The 26751-nt window shown below is 40.8% G+C and overlaps 1 protein-coding gene across 12 annotated transcripts in view; it reads right to left on the minus strand.

Moving 5' to 3' along the window:
- The window catches only part of FAM189A1 (family with sequence similarity 189 member A1), a 480663-nt gene that overhangs the window by 184603 nt on the left and 269309 nt on the right, over nucleotides 1-26751 (minus strand). Inside the window, exon 1 of one of the 12 annotated variants that reach the window (XM_035023985.1) lies at nucleotides 11196-12506. The exons of the other annotated variants lie outside the window; for them this stretch is intronic. The gene's annotated coding sequence lies outside the window, so the exon portion shown is untranslated. Of the gene's footprint in view, nucleotides 1-11195; nucleotides 12507-26751 lie in introns of those variants that run through there. 12 annotated transcript variants of the gene reach the window in all.

Here is a 26751-nt window from a genome sequence, read left to right on the forward strand (position 1 = left end):
ATTATGAATGAAAGGGGAGAGATCACGACTAACACCAAGGAAATAGAAACAATTATTAGAAATTATTATCAACAACTATATGCCAATAAACTGAGCAATCTGGATGAAATGGAGGCCTTCCTGGAAACCTATAAGCTTCCAAGACTGAAACAGGAAGAAATTGACAACATGAATAGGCCAAAACCAGTAACGAGATTGAAGTAGTGATCAAAAACCTCCCAAGAAACAAGAGTCCAGGGCCTGATGGATTCCCTGGGGAATTCTACCAAACATTCAAAGAAGAAATAATACCTATTCTACTGGAGCTGTTTCAAAAAATAGAAACAGAAGGAAAACTTCCAAACTCATTCTATGAAGCCAGCATTACCTTAATCCCCCAAAGAGGCAAAGACCCCATCAAAAAGGAGAATTTCAGACCGATATCCCTGATGAATATGGATTCCAAAATCCTCAACAAAATCCTAGCTAATAGGATCCAACAATACATTAAAAGGATCATCCACCACGACCAAGTGGGATTTATCCCTGGGATGCAAGGGTGGTTCAACACTCACAAATCAATCACTGTGATAGAACACATTAATAAGAGGACAGAGAAGAACCATATGGTCCTCTCTATTGATGCAGAAAAAGCATTTGACAAAATACAACATCCTTTCCTGATTAAAACTCTTCAGAGTATAGGGATAGAGGGAACATTCCTCAAGTTCATAAAACCGATCTATGAAAAACCCACAGTGAATATTTCATCCTCAGTGGGGAAAAGCTGAGAGCCTTTCCCTTAAGATCAGGAACACGTCAAGGATGCCCACTCTCGCCACTATTGTTCAACATAGTACTAAAAGTCCTAGCAACAGCAATCAGACAACAAAAAGAAATAAAAGGTATTCAGATTGGCAAAGAAGAAGTCAAACTCTCTCTTTTCGCAGATGACATAATACTTTATGTGGAAAACCCAGAAGACTCCACCCCCAAATTACTAAAACTCATCCAGCAATTCAATAATGTGGCAGGATACAAAATCAATGCACAGAAATCAGTTGCTTTCTTATACACTAACAACGCAACTGTAGAAAGAGAAATTAGAGAAACGATTCCATTTGTAATAGCACCAAAAACCATAAGATGCCTCGGAATAAACCTAACCAAAGAGGTAAAGGATCTATACTCTAGGAACTACAGAACACTCATGAAAGAAATTGAAGAAGACACAAAAAGATGGAAAAATATTCCATGCTCATGGATTGGAAGAATAAACATTGTTAAAATGTCTATGCTAGCCAGAGCAATCTATACCTTCAATGCCATCCCGATCAAAATTCCAATGACATTTTTCAAAGTGCTGGAACAATCCTAAAATTTGTATGGAATCAGAAAAGACCCTGAATCGCCAAGGAGATGTTGAAAAAGAAAAACAAAGCTGGGGGCATCACGTTGCCCGATTTCAAGCTATATTACAAAGCTGTGATCACCAAGACAGCATGGTACTGGCAGAAAAACAGACATATAGACCAATGGAACAGAATAGAGAACCCAGATATGGACCCTCAACTCTATGGTCAAATAATCTTTGACAAAGCAGGAAAAAACATGCAATGGAGAAAAGACAGTCTCTTCAATAAATGGTGCTGGGAAAATTGGACAGCCACATGCAGAAGAATGAAACTCGACCATTCTCTAACACCATTCACAAAGATAAATTCAAAGTGGATGAAAGACCTCAATGTGAGACAGGAATCCATCAAAATCCTAGAGGAGAACATAGGCAGTAACCTCTTTGACATCGGCCACAGCAACTTCTTTCAAGATACATCTCCAAAAGCTAGTGAAACAAAAGCAAAAATGAACTTTTGGGACTTCATCAAGATAAAAAGCTTTTGCACAGCAATGGAAACAGTCAACAAAACAAAGAAGCAACGCACAGAATCGGAGAAGATATTTGCAAATGACACTACAGATAAAGGGCTGGTATCCAAGATCTATAAAGAACTTCTCAGGGGCACCTGGGTGGCTCAGTTGGTTAAGCGACTGCCTTCGTCTCAGGTCATGATCCTGGAGTCCCGGGATCGAGTCCCGCATTGGGCTCCCTGTTCGGCAGGGAGTCTGCTTCTCCCTCTCCCACTCCCCGTTTGTGTTCCCTCTCTCGCTGTGTCTTTCTCTGTCAAATAAATAAATAAAATCTTTAAAAAAAAAAAAAAAAGAACTTCTCAAACTCAACACCCCAAAAACAAATAATCAAGTCAAAAAGTGGGCAGAAGATATGAAAAGACACTTCTTTGAAGAAGACATACAAATGGCTAACAGACACATGAAAAAATGTTCATCATCATTAGCCATCAGGGAAATCCAAATCAAAACCACATTGAGATACCACCTTACACCAGTTAGAATGGCAAAAATGGACAGGGAAAGAAACAACAAATGTTGGAGAGGTTGTGGAGAAAGGGGAACCCTTACACTGTTGGTGGGAATGCAAGTTGGTACAGCCACTTTGGAAAACAGTGTGGAGGTTCCTCAAAAAGTTAAAAATAGAGCTACCCTATGACTCAGCAATTGCACTCCTAGGTTTTTACACCAAAGACACAGATGTAGTGAAAAGAGGGCCATATGCACACCCCAATGTTCATAGTAGCAATGTCTGCAATAGCCAAACTGTGGAAAGAGCCGAGATGCCTTTCAACAGATGAATGGATAAAGAAGATGTAGTCCATATATACAATGGAATATTACTCAGCCATCACAAAGGATGAATACCCAACTTTTACATCAACATGGATGGGACTGGAGGAGATTATGCTAAGTGAAATAAGTCAAGCAGAGAAAGTCAATTATCATGGTTTCACTTATTTGTGGAACATAAGGAATAGCATGGAGGACATTAGGAGAAGGAAGGGAAAAATGGGGGGGGGGGATTGGAGGGAGAGATGAACCATGAGAAACTATGGACTCTGAGAAACAAACAGGGTTTTAGAGGGGAGGAGGGAGGGGGGGTTGGTTAGCCCAGTGATGGGTATTAAGGAGGGCACATACTGCATGGAGCACTGGGTGTTATATGAAAACAATGGATCACCACATCAAAAACCAATGATGTATTGTATGGTGACTAACATAACATAATAAAATTTTTAAAAAAATGAAGTAATGAGTTCTTTAAATTTTTGATAGTCTTATTTGTGAGAAATATACAGGTAGGTGATAAAAAACTTAAAAACAATATTTTCAGCCACACAACTTTACAAATGAAGTTATACTTAAAGAATTGAATACTGCTTTTTTCCTCGATAAATGTAATATTGAAATGTCTTTTAATAATGCAAATGGATTTCAAATCTTTTCAGAATTATTCATCTTTCCACATGATCATGGTACTGTAATTTGCAGAATGTGCTTGCCCTATGGGAGTATTTGCCCTATGGTTAGTATAGACAGCAATGAAAGGACAAATTAGCTCAAATAGCTCGAAGTATATGATACAGAAGAAGACAGAATTTTGATGCTACCAACTATAGCTATACCATCCAGGAACTTGGCCTTCCTGCAACCCCACCCACCCCAAACCTTGGGACAACTGGGACACAAACTCTTCCTTCAGTTCCATGGGCCCTACACCCTCAATGAGTAGCACTGGTTCAGAGTATCATGATGGTAGAGGGAATGCTAGATGTTGTTCCTTGCAGAGACCGTGGCATGCACCTTTAGAACCAGCTTCTTTTGAGGCACCTTCAAGGAACCTAAGATACGGGAATCCACCACGCCACCCGAAGACACCTGTAACCCATTTGTGGGGCATCAGGGTTCCAAAGTATACCAGCTGTGAAAGTAGATTTGACCAATTCTCTACTAATGGATGCTTTGTTGTTTTAAGCCAGCCAGTTTGTGGTACTTTATTATAGCAGCCCTAGGAAACTAATAGATACCCCAATCTAGTTGTTATTTTAACTGGGATTAATTACATTTATACATTATTCTAGTGAAAACTGGTATCTTTATAGTATTGGGTACTTGTCTATTATTTAATTTTTTAAAAATCATGTTTGATGATTTTCTGTAGAGTTTCAGAGTTTTTATTTTCCTACAGGTTCATAATATTTCTTGTTAATTTTAGAACCAGGTATTTTACAGCTTTGTAAATATGTTTAAAGAGGATCTTTTTTTCCCAGTATATGTTGTAAAGAGTTTGTTTTTTAAATTAAGTATCACCTTGCTTTCTACAGCATTCTCACATTTGTCATTCTGTTGAAATTGTACAGAACCTCTGAGTCACCTTTAACCTTTCTCTTTTTCTCAATCCCATATCCAAACTTTCAGGAAGTTATGCAAATCACCCTAAATCTAATGATTTCTCATCAGCCCAACTGCTACCCGACCTGATTCAATCCACCATCATTTTGTATCTGGATTACTGTTTGTATTAACCAGAGTTCTCCAGAGAAACTGAACCAACAGGATGTTGGTTCAGAGAGAGATGGGGGTGTGTATACACACACACATACACACACACAGTTCAAAGGCAGTTTGCTGACAGAATTCTTTCCTGCTCAGGGGAGGTCCGTCCTTGTTCTAGTAGGGTCTTCAACTCATTGGATGAGGTCCATCACATTCTGGAGGGGAATTTGCTTTCCTCGAAGTCCACCAATTTAAATGTTAGTCTCTTCCAAAAAACACCTTCACAGAAACATCCAGAAAAATGTTTGACCAAATATCGGCATACCTTTGGCCCAGCCAAGTTGACACATAAATTAGCCATCGCACTGTTATTGCCTCCTCACTGGTCTTCCTTCTCCCATGCCTCCCCTGCAGCTCATCTCTACTCAGCAGCCAGAATGATCCTTTAGAAAGTTAAATCAGACCATGTCATTATCTGCTTGAGCACACCTCTCTCTCTCTCTCTCTCTCTCTCTCTGTGTATATAACTTTTAGTGGCTCCCCAATTCACACAAAGTCAAAGTCCTTCACTTACTTAGAAGGACCTACATTTTCTTTTCTGCTCCTTTCCTCCATGACCTCATCTTCTATTCTTCCTCCCTTGCTCACTTCCTTCTCACCACAATGGACTTCTGGCTGTTTTTAGAACCTATCACTCCCAAGGGCCTTTGCACTGACTACTCCTTCTGCCTCAGATATCCACATGGCTAACACCTTCACTTCCTCATGCCCTCACTTGGTCCAAGTATCATCTATCAGTGAGTCCTGCTGTCACCATATTAAAATAGCAACCTCTCAGGGCACTTGGGTGGCTCAGTTGATTAAGCTTCTGACTCTTGATTTCGGCTCAGGTCATGATCTCAGGGTCATGAGATTGAGCCCTGTGTTGAGCTCTGCACTGGGTGTGGAGCCTGCTTAAGATTCTCTCTCTCCTTCTCCCTCTGCCCCTCCCCATCCCCCTCTTTCTCTAAAAAAATAAAATAGCAACCTCTCCCCTTACTCTCTCAGTACTCAGTACTGTATTCTACCTATTCCTTTTTCCCTAGCATGTATCACCTCACATACAGCATTATCCTTCTGATTACTTGATACCTTCATTAGGATATCAGCTCTCTATCTGATTTGTTCACTGATGTATCTCACATGCTCAGAACAGTGTTAGTAGTTAGAAGGTACTCAAGAAACAGTGGTTGAATGAATGAATAAATGAATGACATATAAAATGCAAAGATAAATTTTTTTATTAAAATTCTCTACCAGAGTTTTTGGTTCTAGTTAAGATGGGACAAGCACATTCCACCTCCTCTCTCCAACTGATTATAACTCAAAACCCTGCACAGAATATACAAAGCAACTATATTAGGACTCTGAAAAGTTAATAAGAGCAGGCAGAAGGGTAAGGAAACAGAAACTCAAAGAACCATATGGTGATGGGGTTCCCTGTTTTTTTTGTTTGTGTTTAGTTTTTATTTTTCCCCTCAGTATCCTCTGGCTTAGACTCTTCTATATACAGACATAAAAGTTCCAAGAAAAAACTCACTCTACCTGTTCAGAGTCCTTTGGAAAGGGGCAAGGAGGGGCGACTGTTAGACAAAGTTATTTTGATTCTCCCAGGCTTTCCTGAGGACAGCGTTATGAGGAAGCTGCAGTAAGGGAGCAGGTGCTGGGGCAGTGGGCAGCGGGGAAGGTGGCAATCCTGGTCACCCTTGCAGGTTCTTCCCTCTCATCACTTTGCTCTGAGGCAAATGCCGTAATGGGAAGTACATTAGAATATGGGAGGCAAGGGGCGCCTGGGTGGCTCAGTCGTTAAGCGTCTGCCTTCGGCTCAGGTCATGGTCCCAGGGTCCTGGGATCGAGCCCCGCATCAGGCTCCCTGCTCAGCGGGAAGCCTGCTCCCTCTCCCACTCCCCCTGCTTGTGTTCCCTCTCTCGCTGTGTCTCTCTCTGTCAAATAAATAAAATCTTTAAAAAAAAAAAAAAAGAATATGGGAGGCAAAAGCTGACATTTTATAGTCAGATCACTGAAAAAAGGTGCCCTCAGAAACAGGAGAAAGCTCAAATAGCTGAAACAATTTTGAAAAAGAACAACATTATAGAGCTCAAGCTACATGATCTAAAGTCTTACCATAAAGCATACAGTAATCGATACAGTGTGGGACAGCCAAAGGGTAGACACACAGATCAATGGAACAGAACAGAGAGCTCAGATATCCTTTTACACAAATGTGGACAACTGTACTCTGACAAAGGCACAGTGGCAATTCAATGGAGAAGGGTAGTCTTTTCCAAAAGTGGTGCTGGGAAAATTGGGTGCCTGTAAGTCAAAAGATATAAACTTCAAGGTACACCTCACATCATATAAAAACTAACTCAAACTGGATCATACACTTAAATGTAATATATAAAACTAAAAACCTGGGGTGCCTGGGTGGCTCAGTCGGTTAAGCGGCTGCCTTCGGCTCAGGTCATGATCCCAGGGTCCTGGGATTGAGCCCCACGTCGGGCTCCCTGCTCGGTGGAGAGCCTGCTTCTTCCTCTCCCTCTCCCTGCTGTTCTGCCTACTTGTGCTCTCTCTCTCTCTGTCAAAATAAATAAAATCTTTAAAAAATAAAAATAAATAAAAAATAAAAACCTCTTAGAAGAAAACATAGAAGGAAACCTTAGAACCTTGGGTTAGGTAATGATCCTTAGATATAACACCAAAAGCATGATCCCTGAAAGAAAAAGTATTGACCAACTGGAAGAGAAATAACTGACAAATAAACTTTTACTCAGAGGAAGACACTGTTAAAAAAATGAAAAGACAAGCCATAGATTTGAAGGAAACACTTTCAAATCACATATCTGACAAATGACTCGCATCTAGAATATGTAAAGAAACTCCAAACACCTCACATAAAAATGAAAAAAAGTGCAGACAGTCATTTCTATGTGAAAAGGTATACAGATGGCAAATAAGCACATGAAAAGATGCTGGACATCACTGGTTATTATGGAAAACGCAAATGAAAATGTATTACTACATGCACACCTACTAGAATGGCGGAACAAAGGAAATGGACTAGGCAAGTACAAGTAAGGATGCAGAGCACCTGGACTGTCACATAAGGTAGAGGGAATGCAAAATGGCACAGCCACCCTGAGAAAACAGTTTGACCATGTCTTACAAAGTTGAGCTCACCTCTGCGTAGGACCCAGCAGTCCTACTCCATTGAAAGATACTAAAATGTACGTCCATACAAAAACCTATAAACAAATGTTTAAGGAAGCTTTATTCATTATCACCAAAATGTAGAAATAATGCAGTTCTTTTCAATGGGTTAAGGGATAAAGCAGCTGTGTTACATCCATATGAATGAACAGTGCCCAGTGATAAAAAGGAACAAAATTATTTATATATAACAACAGCCCGGGTGAGTTTGGTTTGCTGGTTTGCTGTCACATGTCAGTTCTTTTGATATGTGGTGCAGTGAGTGCCCAGCCTGGGGCAAGTGGAGTGAGTACAGGCCAGTCATGAGAGATCCAGTGCTCAGGGTCTGAACATTCAGCAGGCAGGAAACTGGAGTCAGGGTGACCAGGAAAATCTCTAGGACCAAGCATAGCCATCCTTGGGGAAAGAGAAGAGGGACAGAGCACACTGGGTTTCCCAAATACAGGGCAACGGAGTGTGAACAGGTTCACTTGAATATTAAAGGAGATAGTGATCCTGTATGGCTGGAAGATTTAAGACACCAGGATAGTTCCATTTACAGAGAAGAAAGAGGTATCTTTTTTCAAGGGAAAAGTTAAATATAAGAAATTTAGAGTACCACGTGACAATGTCTTAGCTTTAATTAACTTTCAGAATTCAGCACATTTCTAAAAAGATAGACTTTCCTTTCTAATCACACTGAGCCAGTTTTTTATACTTGTCTCATATTTTTTTCCCAAGAGCAAGTTATATCAAGGTACCTACGACCCACAGGAAAAAACTGGCAATATTCTTTTTTATTTTTAAGTTCATCTGCCAAGAACCCAACTGTTTAAAGCAGCAGTTCTCTCTAGTTTTCTGTAACTAAATAAGAACATTAAGTTCCGAATGTATCTCTCTACTAAAACCACACAGAGCACCCTCTCCTTTCTCTTATATAAAAAACACAGGATGATGACCTGATCTGGTAGAATGAAAATTTGAACAGCCACCTGTGAAGAGAGATTTCAAAATGAAATAACGTTGTTAAGAGAGTCACTCAAAATAGAGTCGAAAAGAGGTTGAGGAAGTAGAGCCTATGCACCTCTCCTGTTTCAATTTCCGGAACACCATGAACTTTTACTTTAATCAGTTGCAACTCCACCACTTCTTGGAACACATCCTTCTCATTTGGACTGAACTAGAGATAATGTAACACCTGTTAAGTTTAAACTCTGCCAGCACGGATCTTAATTCTTTCAAAACAAGTTATGTAACTTGGCGGTTTTTGCCTTTATAAACCTGCACTTCCTGCTAGCAATTTGGGCCACACTTCCGATTTCAGAGGACTTGGTGTCTCCGGGACTGTAACCCCCAAAACCCCAAATAAACACTTTGGTTGCTTTACAGCCTCCTCTCGATTGACACACCATTCAAATCAAAACCACGCTGAGATACCACCCTACACCAGTTAGAATGGCAAAAGTTAACAAGGCAGGAAACAACAAATGTTGGCAAGGATGTGGAGAAAGGGGAACCCTCTTGCACTGTTGGTGGGAATGCAAGTTGGTACAGCCACTTTGGAAAACAGTATGGAGGTTCCTCAAAAAGTTAAAAATAGAGCTACCCTATGACCCAGCAACTGCACTACTAGGTGTTTTTCCCAAAGATACAGATGTAGTGAAAAGAAGGGCCACATACACGCCAATGTTCATAGCAGCAATGTCCATAATAGCTAAACTGTGGAAGGAGCTGAGATGCCCTTCAACAGATGAATGGATAAAGAAGATGTGGTCCATATATACAATGGAATATTACTCAGCCATCAGAAAGGATGAATATCCACCATTTGCATCAACATAGATGGAACTGGAGGGTATTATGCTAAGTGAGATAAGCCAAGCAGAGAAAGACAGTTATCATGTGGTTTCATCATATGTCAAACATAAGGAATAGCATGGAGGACAATAGGGGAAGGAAGGGAAAACCGAAGGGGGGCGGGAATCAGAGAGGGAGACAAACCATGAGAGACTCTAGACTCCGGGAAACAAATTGAGGGTTTCAGAGGGGAGTGGGGTGGAGGGATGGGGTAACTAGGTGATGGGCATTAAGGAGGGTACATGTTGTAATGAGTACTGGGTGCTATACACAACTAATGAATCATGGAACACTACATCAAACACTAATGATGTACTGTATGGTGGCTAACTTAACATAATAAAAAATAAATAAAATTAATTAATTAATTTAAAAAATAAGTCGGGCAAAAAAAAGTTGATTTAATGTTATTTTTCAGCTACCATATCAAATAAAAATCTGCTTGAATTTTTAAATAATCTGAACATACTGATCACTCTCATTACCTTCTATGATAATTATCACTTGACAGTAAAAAAAATTAAGAATAATGTGCTGGGTGGTTCAGAGATCAGACATTTAGACACAGATCCTTCCCACTGGTGTTTATAACCCAGCTGCAAAATTGGATGAAATATAAATACAGCAAAAAAAATAATAATCAAAGGGAGAAATGAGATTTAGAAAAACAAAAACAACTTCCCTATTGCTAAAGACTGAATTGTGTCCTCCCGAAATTCCTATGTTGAAGTTCTAACCCCCCAATGTGACTGTATCTGGAGGTAGGCTTTTAGGAGATCATTAAGGTTAGATGAGTCCTAAGGACAGGGTTCTAACCTGATAGGACTGGTGGTCTTTATAGGAAAGAGAGTGAGATCACTCTTTCTCCATATGCGTACACCAAAGAATGGCCATGTAGACACCCAGCAAGAAGCCAGCCATCTCAAGTCAGGAAGCAGAACCCAACCAGGACTTAGAGAAAATAAATTTCAGTTGTTACGTCACCCAGTCCAGTCTATGGTATTTTGTTACGGCAGCCTGAGAGCTGACTAAGATACCTGACATTAAGAAGATTTTATTTTTATTTTTTACTTTTTTATTTTAGAAGAGAAACAATCTGTTGGGTTAAATATCAACTAATGAGTAATAGTGTTTGCACATACTTCTATTTTTTTTTCTGGAAGGCAAACAGTTGAAAATTAAGTAAATTTCTTCCCCCAAGATTCCTGCCTCCAGATCACATCTTTCATACACTGGCACCCCAACAATTTCCCCTAACAGGCATATGGATACTTCTGATGCTTGTTTGAAAGTGTGGGGGCTTGTTGGGGTGCCTGGATAGCACAGCTGGTTAAGAGTCCAACTCTTGGTGTCAGCTCAGGTCATGATTTCAGGGTCATGAGATCGAGCCCCACATCCAGCTCTGTGCTCAGTGTGGAGTCTGCTTGAGATTTTCTCTCCCTCTCCCTCTGCCCCTCCCGCTTGTGCTTGCTGTCTCTCTGTAAAATAAGTAAATAAACCTTTTAAATAAAAGGTGTGGGGACTTGTCTTGGCATTTTCATTAGAGATGGTAAAGATTGGTCACAGGCAAAGCAGAGAGCTCTTCAAAACTCACTGTCAAAAGCTTGATGACCTAACCCCAGGCAGTAGAACATCATTCAAAGAGCACGGCCTCGGGAGCCATGTGGACCTAGCCATGAATTCAGCTACTGTCCCTCACTAGCTGGGTGATCCTGTGCACTCACCTCATTTTTCTCTGACCCCCTCGTTCTTCATCAGTAACACAAAGGCCAGAGCCTCCTGCAGGTCGGTAGGAAGGGTGAAAGACGGACGTTCATAAAGCAGCTGGGGCAGCTCCCGGCACCTAAGAGGAAGCTATTTCTACAACGACTGAATTGCGGTAGAAGACATACACTCAGAAGTCATTAATTTGAGAGTGGTAACAATGATGGTGCCCAGGGTAATTTCTTTAACAAATGTTTTCAGTTCCTATAACCCCAATGGCTGCTCACAGGCTGTGCACTTGCCAACACTCTTCCAGCAACTGGCTTCCACGCCACAGGGTTCCCTCATTTGCTTTCACACAGAGGTGGCATCGTGCAAAAAAAACTTCAGGCTCCAGACCAGGACTCTCTGGGTGCAGATCAAGAGGATGTTGCTTGACTTCTCTGTGCCGCAGTTTCCTTGTCTAGAAACATGGTTAATAGTAATGCCTTTCACAAAGGACAATTGTAAAGATTAAAACAGGCATACAGGTCGAGCCCGCAGTGTGAAGTGCCGGCACTCAGCAGCCCCCCATAAATGTCCACCCTGGTCTCAGCGGGTGATGGAGGGGTAGGCTGGGAGCTCACCTCAATACCCATGGGAGGCAACATCCTAGGCCCCTCATGAAATGCACAAGACAAACATTTTAAGAAATTCACCAGCACAATCCAAAAAAGGGAAGAAAAAGGCACAACATTGTATCTGAACTGGAGAGGGGCCTGGGAGACAGAAATAAGGGAAGAAACAGGAGGTTCCAAAGGCATTTGATTCCTGCCCCACCTTCAAAAGTCACCATGAGCACAGAAGGTAAATCGAGTCTTGAGCATTCTCAGTAACACCTGCAAGTCGGAAGTGACATTAACAGCACTCCAGGCCCCCTGCGGGGTGAACCTACTTCAAGCTTACGCCCTCCCTGCCTGCCGACCTAAGTCCCTTGATCTGTTGCAGAACTAACTTACTTTCCTGAAGATTTGAAGGCCACTGGCCTTGAGGAGGGAAGGACTGGACTTTCCCAGAAGATAAGACCTGACTACATTCAAGAACAGCTCCCACTGATGCCAGCAGGTCTGTTCAGCGTCATGTCGACAGGCGACTCACCGCCTGGGCACCTGCTTCTCCTGCACGCAGCCCCCCTCCCTTTTCCCATGCCTTCCCCTTTAAAGGCCTCCAGCTTCCCCTACACAGGGAAGATGGTGTTTAAGACATCAGTCCAAGGGCGCCTGGATGGCTCAGTTGGTTAAGCGACTGCCTTCGGCTCGGGTCATGATCCCAGAGTCCTGGGATCGAGTCCCACATCAGGCTCCCAGCTCAGTGGGCAGCCTGCTTCTCCCTCTGACCCTCTCCCCTCTCATGCTGTTTCTCTCTCTCTCTCAAATAAATAAATAAATAAATAAATAAATAATCTTAAAAAAAAAAAAAAAAGACATCAGTCCAGAATCTTCCCAGGTGGTCAGCTGCCTGAAGAAAGCAATCTTTCCTTTCCCATCATCACTTGTCTCTGGAGTATTGACTTTCAAGTGGGGAGCAGCTGAACTTGAGTTCAAAACTGGTTCTCTGTCCGGTAATAATGTGAACAGAGTTGGGGGTAGGTGGCTCTAGGAAATAGCATTTTAAAATCCCTCTGGAATAGAAGCTCATACAGTGCAGCTCATGGCTCAACAAAGGAAGAAAGGGCCAAGATTGAGGGGATGGGTCAATGCACACAGGAGTGGGACCCGCCCAGGGCTCAGCCAAGGGGACATTTGATGGGGTTTCAGAAGGAAACTCAAGACTCCAGGGTCTTTGCAAGGGCAGCGCTCAGCCTGCATGGGCTCTCCCCATCCTCTCCTGGAGGCTCGAAAAAAGGCTGGCAGGCAACATCTATCTCTGACAGGGGACAATAAACCGGGGTGAAGGCTATGGGAGAGGAGTCACACACATGGGAGCCAAGGAACACAGGGACAGAGCCAATGGCATCACACATGAGCAAGACAGAGTGTGGGCAGGTGTGTGTACAAACAAACATCTACGGCTACAGCAAGCAGGTAAACAAACAGAGGCAGAAGGACTGAGAAAACAGAGCCTGACAACCAGGAAGAAAACATAAACCAAGAAACAGAAGCTCCCCGCAAGTACTTCATGGAACCTAAGATCCTAATAAGAAGATAAATCCAACACCAGAAGCACTCGAGGTGATAAACAGAGTACGATTACAGGACACTGGAGACAGAACTGAGGAAACCAATTACAAAGTGAGAATTAAACCCTCACCATGGCACATCTAATAAATAATTTGAAAACAGCGAGGAACAGAGTAGACGTGAGTGAAAAATCACAGTACTGGCATGGGGGGACGCGTGAGATTGCCACAGTAATTTTGTGGAGGAGGAAAGTGATATGTGATTAATTACAACGAAGGGGATCTGAATGGCACGGCGGCTGGGAGGTTGTTGTTGTTGTTTTTTTTTTCCTTAACTCTAGAAACGAATGTGTCTTACCATGAAGGAGCACCGGTCTGAAGTTTAGAATTAACTTTAATCTCGCTTCAGTGTGTCTTCTGTTAATTTCAAATAAAAACAATTGTTTAAAACACACACAGTGTTATTTCCTTGTAGCTCATGTCTTTTATCGCTATATGCATGGAGAGTTTCCGAATTTATGAAATTCTAATATGAAATTTATGAAATCCTAATATGAAAAATAGATCATTTCTGGATGGTATAACTCTGTTAATGTATTGCTTTTGCTGTTACACTTTTCTGTGTTGCGTGGTTTGTTAGAAATATGCATTACTTTTGTTGTTAAAACTATAATCATTACTGTAAAAGGAAGAAAATCGTTCAACATTCCTTAGATAAGTATATATACATATACATACATATATATGTACACATACTATAGATATATATTGTTTAAGCCACTGAAGATACAAGTCAGACCAAGATCTTGCCCGGCTACAGGTAAAATCAGGGAAATCTGCAGATTCAGGAAGACACAGATTAATCCAAATTCAGCTCATTCCAGAAACATAAGAGTGATTTCACAGTAGGAAATACAGTTCCTCATGTTAATAGAGCTAAGGAGAAAAATCATACAATCATCTCTAGGATACAGCACAGATATGTAATAACAACTCAGCATCCATTCATATGAAAAACATTCCAAAAAACCAAGAATTGAAGGAGATGATAAAGTCACACCCCAACATAAGAGAAAACATATAAAATACAACATATACCTCACCTCAAAAGCCAGCATATGAATGTATGGAAGATAATTAGAGGCTTTTCTGCTAAAGTCGGCAACAGGAAAAGGGTACCTGCCATGTCCACTACTTTTTAACACTGAGTTCAAGGGATTAGCCCATTAGTTAGGCAAGAAAAATAAACTGGAGCCATAAAGCTTGTGAAAGAAGAGGTTAAAATATCTTTATTTGCAGAATGTGTGATTATATATGTGGTAAACTAAAAGAATCCATGCAAAACAAGCACACCCACACAAAGAAAACTCAGTAAAAAAAAAAAAACTGTAAAATATACAAAAATCAGTAATGTTCATTCACTCCAAAGACAAGTCAGAAAATATAATAGAGGGAATTTTACATTTACAATAGTAAAATAGATAAAGAAGCACCATCACTGTCAACTTGACAAACACTGTCTAAAGAAAATTGCAAAACACTCATAAAAGAAAAAAGTACTTTGAATAAATGAAAGATGTGTCATGTTCTTGGACAAGAAGAGTCAACAGCAGAGATGTCAGTTTTCCCAAAGTTAATCTATAAATTTAATGCCATCTCAATAAAAACATCCCATCATTGTTTCCTAAAAGCCAGGCAGATTGATTATACAGTTCATTTGGAAGAACAACCAAGCAAGAATCGTTAAAGAAACCTTAGAAACGAATCAATGAGGAAGGCTAACCTACCAGATATTAAAATATATTATAAAGCCTCTATTATCAAAACAGGCATAGTATTGGTGTGCGAATTGACAGACCAATGGAATAGAACTGAAATATCTGGAAATAGGCCTATCTGTGGGAAACTAGGGTATGATAAACGTGTGGTTTAAAACCACTGGGGGTGGGGCACCTGGGTGGCTCAGTCGTTAAGCGTCTGCCTTTGGCTCAGGTCATGATCCCAGGGTCCTGGGATTGAGCCCCACATCAGGCTCCCTGCTCAGCAGGAAGCCTGATTCTCCCTTTCCCACTCCCCCTGCTTGTGTTCCCTCTCTCGCTGTCTCTCTCTCTGTCAAATAAATAAATAAAATCTTAAAAAAAAAAAAAAAAAAACCACTGGGGGTAAAATGGACTTTCCAGTAAGTAGTATTGATATAACCAGACAGTCATATGGAAAAGGGAAAATATATATCTATTTCACACAAACTATATCAGGATTAACTCTAAATTGATCAGATGCTTAAGTGGAAAAGTAGAGAGAGAGAGAGGGAAGAAAGGAGAGGGAGCTTCCATTTAAGCATTAGAAAAAAATAGGGAGTTTGTTTATAAGCTACAACCCAAGAAGTACTTCCTAAAAATCCAAAGCAGTAAGGGAAAAGACTAAGAAATTTAACTACATAAAAATTAGTCTTGGGGTGCCTGGGTGGTTCGGTCAGTTAAGCATCTGCCTTCAGCTCAGGTCATGATCTCAGGGCGATCAAGCCCCCACGTAGGGCTCCCTGCTCAGCAGGAAGTCTGCTTCTGCCTCTCCCTCTCCCTCTGCCCCTAACCCTGCTCGTGCTCTCTTTCTCTCTCAAATAAATTAATTAATTTAATTAAAGTCCTTACATATTAAAAAAAACACTAGAACTAAATAAAAAAGGAAAATGATGAAAACTAGAGGAGAAAGGGTAACTTGTATCATAGACAAGGGTTAAGATCCCTCACTTATCCAGCTGCAGTAACTATGCAGCTATAAAAGGCATGAGAAATACCACTATCTTATGCTACAGACTTATCCCCAGGATATATCATTAAGTTACAAACCAAGAGCTAAGATGGTGTTTCTGGTATGCAAATATACATGCAGGATGTGTTTAGAGTATACACACATGCATATAATTTTTAGATGAAAGTATAAAGCAAAAACCCGTAAGACTGGTTGCTATGGGGGTGGAGGTGATGTGGTGGGAGAGGAAAGAAATAGAAACTGGATAAAGGGGACAGGATGACAACTAGAATTCTCCAAAAATCCTTTCTTGTATAGATTTGACTTTGTAACAGTAAATGTTCTGTGTGATCATGACACAAAATTAAATCAGAACTTAAAAAATAAATCCCTAAAATCAAAAACAAAAGGAAATAAATCAGTATATTGGATTGGTGGCTCAACCACCACAGAGAGTGGTTTTAAAGTGGCCTTAAAATAAGTAATTTCACTGTGTCTCTCTAGTGGTATATATCCTAAGGGATAACAAGGGCTACGTGGGCTCTAGCAACCCCCTCATCAGGTCCAGCAAAAAAATAAAAGAGAAAGAAACTTAAGAGACGCAGACAGATACAGTGTGAGAAATCTGAATGTGGGATAGTTTACGATAAAACAAATTACTAGTATTTATTAGGTGTGGCAATGGCTCTGTGACTTTATCATTTTGTAAAAGGAATCCCTTTCCTTTACAGATACATACATCAGTATTTTGAAATAATATGATGTCTCAGATTTGCTTTAATAATCCAGGGGACAAATGGTGGAAGCTATCAGTAAAACAAGAATGGCCAGGGGTTGTTATAGCTGACTGATGGGTGCAAAGGGACCAATACATTATTTTCTCTACCTTTGCATATATTTGAAATTATCCACAATTAAAAGTAAAAAAAAAAAAAAAAAAAGATGTAGGTTCAGATCCTAGCTCTTAGTCATGCAGCCAAGATTTTAAAATCTTCCTATGTTTGGGGAACCTCAGTTCCTTCATTTTTAAAAGAGGACACAAACACCTAAGTCCTAAGGCAAATTAATGGCATAATAAAGGTCTGTCATGTAGCAGGACTGAACAAAGGCTGGTTATTTTTAATATTACATAAAGATAAAACAAATAAATATGTAAGTAAGACTCTGCCAATTACTAAAAGTATTTTATTAAACAGAAAATCAAAGCAGTATTGCAAAAGAATCTTCAAAAGAGGGGCGCCTGGGTGGCTCAGTTGGTTAAGCGACTGCCTTCGGCTCAGGTCATGATCCTGGAGTCCCCGAGCAGGGAGTCCGCTTCTCCCTCTGACCCTCCCCCCTCTCATGTGCTCTCTCTCTCTCTCATTCTGTCTCAGATAAATAAATAAAATCTTTAAAATAAAAAAAAAAAATCTTCAAAAGAGAAATAAAGAATTAAACTATTTCTGTTCGATAATTACACAAAACAGCCCCTTTTTTGGTCTGTTTTTTTCTAGAATAGAATTAAATTGATGCCCGAATGTACACTCAATATTGCCAAACTCAAGTCCCAGGTACATACAATGGAGTTATTCTCAGTAACTAATCCAAAAAACTACATATAGCTATTGCCATAAATGATATTTAATGTGTGGGACCACAGATGCCATGCTAAGTCTGCTGTTCCTAAAACTTTGCTGACATATTTTTGCCTATTGTCCCATTAAAAAAAAACACAGTAATCAGATTAGGTTAATTATAAAGCCACAGGCAAAATACTGTCCCTTTTTAAAATACCCGGTAAATACAATAATTTAAAATGAGGAAATATTTTAATAAAAATAGGCAGGGACAGACCTCAAAGCATTAAGGAACTAGATCTGTACACTCTAGGGATTCACATTCAAAGACTCAATCAAATTTAAAGTCATCACTTATGCAAAATAGAACACGAATCTCCCATTAAAATGATCATAACTGCTGGTTTGTTAAAACGCTCAAACGCATTAGATATACCAGAGGAAAATTCAATATTATATAATTCCAATAATGCTTCTATCCTAACCCAGAAAACATGGGGTTTGACCATAAAGCAATGAGAGATGCTACAGACCCATACAAAATTTCTTACCACTTTAGACACTGACCCAGTCAAAGAGACAGAAAGTGTCACAGCAACCAAGTCCAAAAAAGGCACACATGGGCCCAGAAAAGACATACATGGGATGGAGAGAAGAATCTTCAGCACCGATCCACAGAAAAATATATGAGGTTGAGGTCAGATGAATACACTGGAGACCGAACCAGGTATCGTCTCCAGGATGATGCCCTGGGTGTGGCTTTTTCACTGTGGCAGTGCAAGTAATTCTGGAACCAGGTGAATTCACTGAACAGTTGGCTGCTTTTGAAAAACAGTACTGGAGGGGGCGGAGCAAGATGGCGGAGGAGTAGGAGACCTGAATTTCGTCTCCTCTCAGGAATTCAGCTGGATAGGGATCAAACCATTCTGAACACCTACAAACTCAACAGGAGATGGAAGAAAAGAAGAGCAACAACTCTCTCATCAGAAAAGCGACCACTTTCTGGAAGGTAGGACCTGCGGAGAAGAGAATCCGCGGCGATATTCGGGAGGATAGACGGCGGGGGAGGGGCCTCCGTTGGCCGCTTCTGGCGAGTGATAGAGCCGCGGAGCACAAAATCGGAACTTTTAAAAGTCTGCTCCGCCGAGGGACGTCACTCTGGGGGCTAAGCGGGGGATGGAACCCTCGCGGGACAGTGTGGTCTCAGGACCCTCAGGGTCACAGAAAGACCGGGGATGCCTGAGTGTGGCAGAGCTCCCAGGTATCGAAACGGGGAAGCTGGCTGCAGAGACAGAGCAAGGAGTGGGCTCTCAGCTCGGGGTCGCCATAAACCGGGATCCGGGCACAGTCGGGCCCCTGCTCCTCCAGCAGGGACCCAACAAGCGGCAGATCCGGGGAGACTCACCTTCCTCCCCCGGGAGGAGCCGCGCGGGAGCGCACCGCAGGGATCTGCTGGGTTTGGAGACTCCACCCGGGGTCCGGTGCCAGAGATAGAAACCCGCGGTCACAGGCGGGCGAGCACGGAGTGCGGCCGGAGACCGGGGAGATGGGAGTGACTAGCGGCTTTTCTCTGGGGGCTCACTGAGGAGCGGAGCCCCGAGTTCTCGGCTCCTCCGGGGCAGAGATTGGGAGGCCGCCATTTTCACTCTCCTCTCCGCCTCCAAAGCTGTACGGAAAGCTCGCAGGGAACAAAAGCCCCGGAGAGCAAACCCGAGCAGATTACTTAGCCGGGAGGGGGCAAGGGCGGGGCAATTCCGCCTCCGGCAGAGACATTTGGAAACCACGGCAACAGGCCCCTCCCCAGAAGATCAGCGAGAACAGCCAGCCAAGACCAAGTTTACCGATCAATGAGAACGGCAGAACCCCAGCGCTAGGGGACTACTGCACATAGAATTCACGGCTTTTTTACCATGATTCTTTAGTCTTTTATTTTATTTATTTATTTATTTATTTATTTATTTATTTATTTATTTATTTATTTATTTTTAAAGATTTTATTTATTTATTTGACAGAGAGAGACACAGCGAGAGAGGGAACACAAGCAGGGGGAGTGGGAGAGGGAGAAGCGGGATGCGGGACTTGATCCCAGGACCCTGGGATCATGACCTGAGCTGAAGGCAGTCGCTTAACCAACTGAGCCACCCAGGCGCCCGATTCTTTAGTCTTTTAAAGTTAATTTTTTTTTAACTGTCTTTTTGTCTTTTTATTTCTTTTTGAATTTTTCTTTTTCTCTTTTTCAACCAACATCTTATCAATCCCTTTTTTTTAAAAAAAAATATTTTTATTTTTCATTTTTAGAGTCATATTCTATCCCTTCATACTAGTTACCCATATTTTTGGCTTATATATATAACTTGTTCTCTCTTTAAAATTTTGAGATAGTTTCTTCTAACAGATAAAAATATACCCTAAATCTCTAGTATATGGTGTTTTCTATTCCCCTGCCTGATCACATCCTCTCCTTTTTTTTCTTTTTCTTTTTTCTTTTTTCTTTTTTTAAATCCTCTTCTTTCTTTTTTCAAACAACTTCTTATCAATTCCTTTTATAGAATTTTTTATAATTTCCATTTTTACAGTCATATTCGATCCCTTCATCATATCAACCCTTCTTTTTGTACATATATAAGTTTTTCTTTCTTTAAAATTTTGGGAGGCACTTTCTTCTAAAAGACCAAAATACACCCCAAATCTAGTGTGTGGCACTGATCTATATACCATATAGATCATATTTGATCACATTCTGGTTTTTTTTTTGTTGTTGTTGTTTTGTTTTGTTTGTTTTTGTTTTTATCTTTATCTTTTTCTTTTTCTTTTTTTTTTCTTTTTCTTTTTTCTCTCTTTCCCTATCTTATCCCACTGCTTCAGGTCTTTTCTGATTTGTTTAGAGTATATTTTCTGGGGACGCTGTTACTCTGCTAGCATTTTGTTCTCTCATTAATCTATTCTCCTCTGCACAAAATGACAAGACGGAAAAAATCACCTCAACAAAAAGAACAAGAGGTAGTACCAACTGCCAGGGACCTACTCAATACGGACATTAGTACGATGTCAGATCTAGAGTTCAGAATCATCACTTTAAAGATACTAGCTGGGCTTGAAAAAAATATGGAAGTTATTAGAGAAACCCTTTCTGGAGAAGTAAAAGAGCTAAAATCCAACCAAGTAGAAATCAAAAAGGCTATTAATGAGGTGCAATCAAAAATGGGGGCGCTAAGTGCTAGAATAAATAAGGCAGAAGAGAGAATCAGTAATATAGAAGATGAAATGATGGAAAATAAAGAAGCTGAGAAAAAGAGAGATAAACAACTACTGGATCACGAGGGCAGAATTTGAGAGATAAGCGATACCATAAGACGAAACAACATTAGAATAATTGGGATCCCAGAAGAAGAAGAAAGAGAGAGGGGGACAGAAGGTATAATGGAGCAAATTATAGCAGAGAACTTCCCTAATTTGGGGAAAGAAACAGGCATGAAAATCCAGGAAGCACAGAGAACCCCTCTCAAAATCAATAAAAATAGGTCAACTCCCCGACATCGAATAGTAAAACTTACGAGTCTCATAGACAAAGAGAAAATCCTGAAAGCAGCTCGGGAGAAGAGATCTGTAACCTACAAGGGTAGAAACATTAGATTGGCAACAGACCTATCCACAGAGACCTGGCAGGCCAGAAAGGACTGGCAGGATATATTCAGAGCACTAAATGAGAAAAATATGCAGCCAAGAATACTCTATCCAGCTAGGCTGTCATTGAAAATGGAAGGAGAGATAAAAAGCTTCCAGGACAAACAAAAACTAAAGGAATTTGCAAACACAAAACCAGCCCTACAGGAAATCTTGAAAGGGGTCCTCTAAGCAAAGAGAGAGCCTAAAAGCAACATAGACCAGAAAGGAACACAGACAATATACAGTACCAGTCACCTTACAGGCAATACAATGGCATGAAATTCCTATCTTTCAATAGTTACCCTGAATGTAAATGGGCTCAATGCCCCAATCAAAAGACACAGGCCAACAGACTGGATTAAAAAACAAGACCCATCGATATGCTGTCTGCAAGAGACTCATTTTAGAACCAAAGACACCCCCAGATTGAAAGTGAGGGGGTGGAAAACCATTTACCATGCTAATGGACACCAAAAGAAAGCTGGGGTGGCAATCCTTATATCAGACAAATTAGATTTTAAACCAAAGACTGTAATAAGAGATGAGGAAGGGACACTACATCCTACTTAAAGGATCTATCCAACAAGAAGATCTAACAATTGTAAATATCTATGCCCCTAACATGGGAGCAGCCAATTATATAAGGCAATTAATAACAAAAGCAAAGAAACACATCGACAACAATACAATAATAGTGGGGGACTTTAACATCCCCCTCACTGAAATGGACAGATCGTCTAAGCAAAAGATCAACAAGGAAATAAAGACTTTAAATGACACACTGGACCAAATGGACTTCATAGACATATTCAGAACATTCCACCCCAAAGCAACGGAATACACATTCTTCTCTAGTGCCCATGGAACATTCTCCAGAATAGATCAAATCCTAGGTCATAAATCAGGTCTCAACCAGTACCAAAAGATTGGGATCATTCCCTGCCTATTTTCAGACCACAATGCTTTGAAACTAGAACTCAATCACAAGAGGAAAGTCGGAAATAACTCAAATACATGGAGGCTAAAGAGCATCCTACTAAAGAATGAATGGGTCAACCAGGAAATTAAAGAAGAATTAAAAAAATACATGGAAACCAATGAAAATGAAAACACAACTGTTCAAAATCTTTGGGATGCAGCAAAGGCAGTCCTAAGAGGAAAGTATATAGCAATACAAGCCTTTCTCAAGAAACAAGAAAGGTCTCAAGTACACAACCTAACCCTACACCTAAAGGAGCTGGAGAAAGAACAGCAACTAAAGCCTAAACCCAGCAGGAGAAGAGAAATAATAAAGATCAGAGCAGAAATCAATGAAATAGAAACTAAAAGAACAGTAGAACAGATCAACGAAACTAGGAGCTGGTTCTTTGAAAGAATTAACAAGATTGATAAACCCCTGGCCAGATTTATCAAAAAGAGAAGAGAAAAGACCCAAATCAACAAAATCATGAATGAAAGAGGAGAGATCACAACCAACACCAAAGAAATACAAACAATCATAAGAACATATTATGAGCAACTCTATGCCAGCAAATTAGATAACCTGGAAGAGATGGATGCATTCCTAGAGATGTATCAACTACCAAAACTGAACCAGGATGAAACAGAAAACATGAACAGACCTATAACCACTAAGGAAATTGAAGCAGTCATCAAAAATCTCCCAACAAACAAAAGCCCAGGGCCAGATGGCTTCCCAGGGGAATTCTACCAAACATTTCAAGAAGAATTAATACCTATTCTTCTGAAACTGTTCCAAAAAATAGAAACGGAAGGAAAACTTCCAAACTCATTTTATGAGGCCAGCATTACCTTGATCCCAAAACCAGACAAAGACCCCATCAAAAAGGAGAATTACAGACCAATATCCCTGATGAACATGGATGCAAAAATTCTCACCAAAATACTAGCCAATAGGATCCAACAGTACATTAAAAGGATTATTCACCATGACCAAGTGGGATTTATCCCTGGGCTGCAAGGTTGGTTCAACATCCGCAAATCAATCAATGTGATACAATACATTAACAAAAGAAAGAACAAGAATCATATGATCCTCTCAATAGATGCAGAAAAAGCTTTTGACAAAGTACAGCATCCTTTCTTGATCAAAACTCTTCAGAGTATAGGCATAGAGGGTACATACCTCAATATCATAAAAGCCATCTATGAAAAACCTACAGCGAATATCATTCTCAATGGGGAAAAACTGAGAGCTTTCCCCCTAAGGTCAGGAACGCGGCAGGGATGTCCACTATCACCACTGCTATTCAACATAGTATTGGAAGTCCTAGCCACGGCAATCAGACAACAAAAAGAAATCAAAGGCATCCAAATTGGCAAAGAAGAAGTCAAACTCTCACTCTTTGCAGATGATATGATACTTTATGTGGAAAACCCAAAAGACTCCACCCCAAAACTGCTAGAACTCATATAGGAATTCAGTAAAGTGGCAGGATATAAAATCAATGCACAGTCAGTAGCATTCCTATACACCAACAACAAGACAGAAGAAAGAGAAATTAAGGAGTCGATCCCATTTACAATTGCACCCAAAACCATAAGATACCTAGGAATAAATCTAACCAAAGAGACAAAGAATCTGTACTCAGAAAACTATAAAATACTCATGAAAGAAATTGAGGAAGACACAAAGAAATGGAAAAACGTGCCATGCTCATGGATTGGAAGAACAAATATTGTGAAGATGTCAATGCTACCTAGAGCAATCTACACATTCAGTGCAATCCCCATCAAAATACCATCCACTTTTTTCAAAGAAATGGAACAAATCATCCTAAAATTTGTATGGAACCAGAAAATACCCCGCATAGCCAGAGGAATGTTGAAAAAGAAAAGCAAAGCCGGCGGCATCACAATTCCGGACTTCCAGCTCTATTACAAAGCTGTCATTATCAAGACAGCATGGTACTGGCACAAAAACAGACACATAGATCAATGGAACAGAATAGAGAGCCCAGAAATGGACCCTCAACTCTATGGTCAACTCATCTTCGACAAAGCAGGAAAGAATGTCCAATGGAACAAAGACAGTCTCTTCAACAAATGGTGTTGGGAAAATTGGGTAGCCACATGCAGAAGAATGAAACTGGACCATTTCCTTGCACCACACACAGAAATAGACTCCAAATGGTTGAAAGACCTCAATGTGAGACAGGAGTCCATCAAAATCCTAAAGGAGAACACAGGCAGCAACCTCTTTGACCTCAGCCAAAGCAACTTCTTCCTAGAAACATCGCCAAAGGCAAGGGAAGCAAGGGCAAAAATGAACTATTGGGACTTCATCAAGATAAAAAGCTTTTGCAAAGCAAAGGAAACAGTCAACAAAACCAAAAGACAACAGACAGAATGGGAGAAGATATTTGCAACTGACATATCAGATAAAGGGCTAGTATCCAAAATCTATAAAGAACTCATCAAACTCAACACCCAAAGAACAAAGAATCCAATCAAGAAATGGGCAGAAGACATGAACAGACATTTTTCCAAAGAAGACATCCAAATGGCCAACAGACACATGAAAAAGTGCTCAATATCGCTCAGCATCAGGGAAATCCAAATCAAAACCTCAATGCGATACCACCTCACACCAGTCAGAATGGCTAAAATTAACAAGTCAGGAAACGACAGATGTTGGCGGGGATGCGGAGAAAGGGGAACCCTCCTACACTGTTGGTGGGAATGCAAGCTGGTGCAGCCACTCTGGAAAACTGTATGGAGGTTCCTCAAAAAGTTGAAAATAGAGCTACCATACGATCCAGCAATTGCACTACTGGGTATTTACCCCAAAGATACAAAAGTAGGGATCCGAAGGGGTACGTGCGCCCCGATGTTTATAGCAGCAATGTCCACAATAGCCAAACTGTGGAAAGAGCCAAGATGTCCATCGACAGATGAATGGATAAAGAAGAAGTGGTATATATATACAATGGAATATTATGCAGCCATCAAAAGGAATGAGATCTTGCCATTTGCAACGACGTGGATGGAACTGGAGGGTATTATGTTGAGTGAAATAAGTCAAACAGAGAAAGACATGTATCATATGATCTCACTGATATGAGGAATTCTTAATTGCAGGAAACAAACTGAGTGTTGTTGGAGTGGGGGGTGGGGTGGGAGGGATGGGGTGACTGGGTGATAGATACTGGGGAGGGTATGTGCTCTGATAAGCGCTGTGAATTGTGCAAGACTGTTGAATCTCAGATCTGTACCTCTGAAACAAATAATGCAATATATGTTAAGAAAAAAAAAAGAAGAAGGTAGCGGGAGGGGAAGAATGAAGCAGGGGAAATCGGAGGGGTAGACGAACCATGAGAGACGATGGACTCTGAAAAACAAACAGGGTTCTAGAGGGGAGGGGGGTGGGAGGATGGGTTAGCCTGGTGGTGGGTATTGAGGAGGGCACATTCTGCATGGAGCACTGGGTGTTATGCACAAACAATGAATCATGGAACACTTCATCTAAAACTAATGATGTAATGTATGGGGATTAACATAAGAATAAAAAAAAAGAAAAAAGAAAAACAGTACTGGCTGAGTTTACTGGAGGCCCACCCAAACTTGGCCCTCCAGTTAACAAGCAGCTCCTGATCTTAGGTGTAAGCGTTCTTGTTTGCAGTCAGTGGTCCGTATGTTGATGACAATTTCTCAACCACTCATCATCTTGTTTTCCTATCAGCTGGCTTAGTGAAACAGAAGCAAACTAGTGAAGATTAGGTGAAAACCAAAGTCTGCAAATAGAATGTACTCTTTTGCCAGGGATATCTACCGTCCCACAGCGCTTTCCTCTATAAAACTGTTACCTAAGAGAAGCCAACTTGCTAAAAATCACCTGTATAACTAAATCCTAAAATTTAACTGTATGTCACCTGAAGTACCTATTCAATTTTTTTTAAAGCTATGGGAAGTAAGAATACCTCATTTCTACATCTGCACCACGTTCTCAAGCTGAGCGAGAGCTCTGCAAGGAGGGGCCGGGAAGCATTGCATTGCTCCCGTGGACACTGAAGACACTTCTCGAAAATAGTAAAAACCGCCTACCTGTCCTTTCATTTCATATGAATGGATACATGAGGTTGTGTGAGGTTTTCTCCAGTTTTCAGACATCAACCGGATATCTAACAGTTCAAGTCCATTCTGACACTAACCACAGTGTAGACCCTACAGGTTCAGGACTCAGTCCTACACCACTGCCCCCACTTCAGAAGCTAGTCACAAGTCCTGGGGCCACCTGGACTTCTGACCAGCTGACTGTAAGTCAGAGGTTCCCATAATCCCCTCCTCAGGTTCAACGATTTGCTAGGATGGCTCACAGAACCACGAAGACACTAGATATCTTCATTGCCTCATGATAAAGGAGAAAACTCAGAACAGCTAAATGGAAGAAATTCATAGGGCAAATTTGGAGAGGGTGCCGGCGGGGG

This window comes from Mirounga leonina, unplaced genomic scaffold (assembly GCF_011800145.1).
Source record: "Mirounga leonina isolate KUSES-001 unplaced genomic scaffold, KU_Mleo_1.0 Mir_178, whole genome shotgun sequence".
NCBI classification, from domain to species: Eukaryota; Metazoa; Chordata; class Mammalia; order Carnivora; family Phocidae; genus Mirounga; species Mirounga leonina.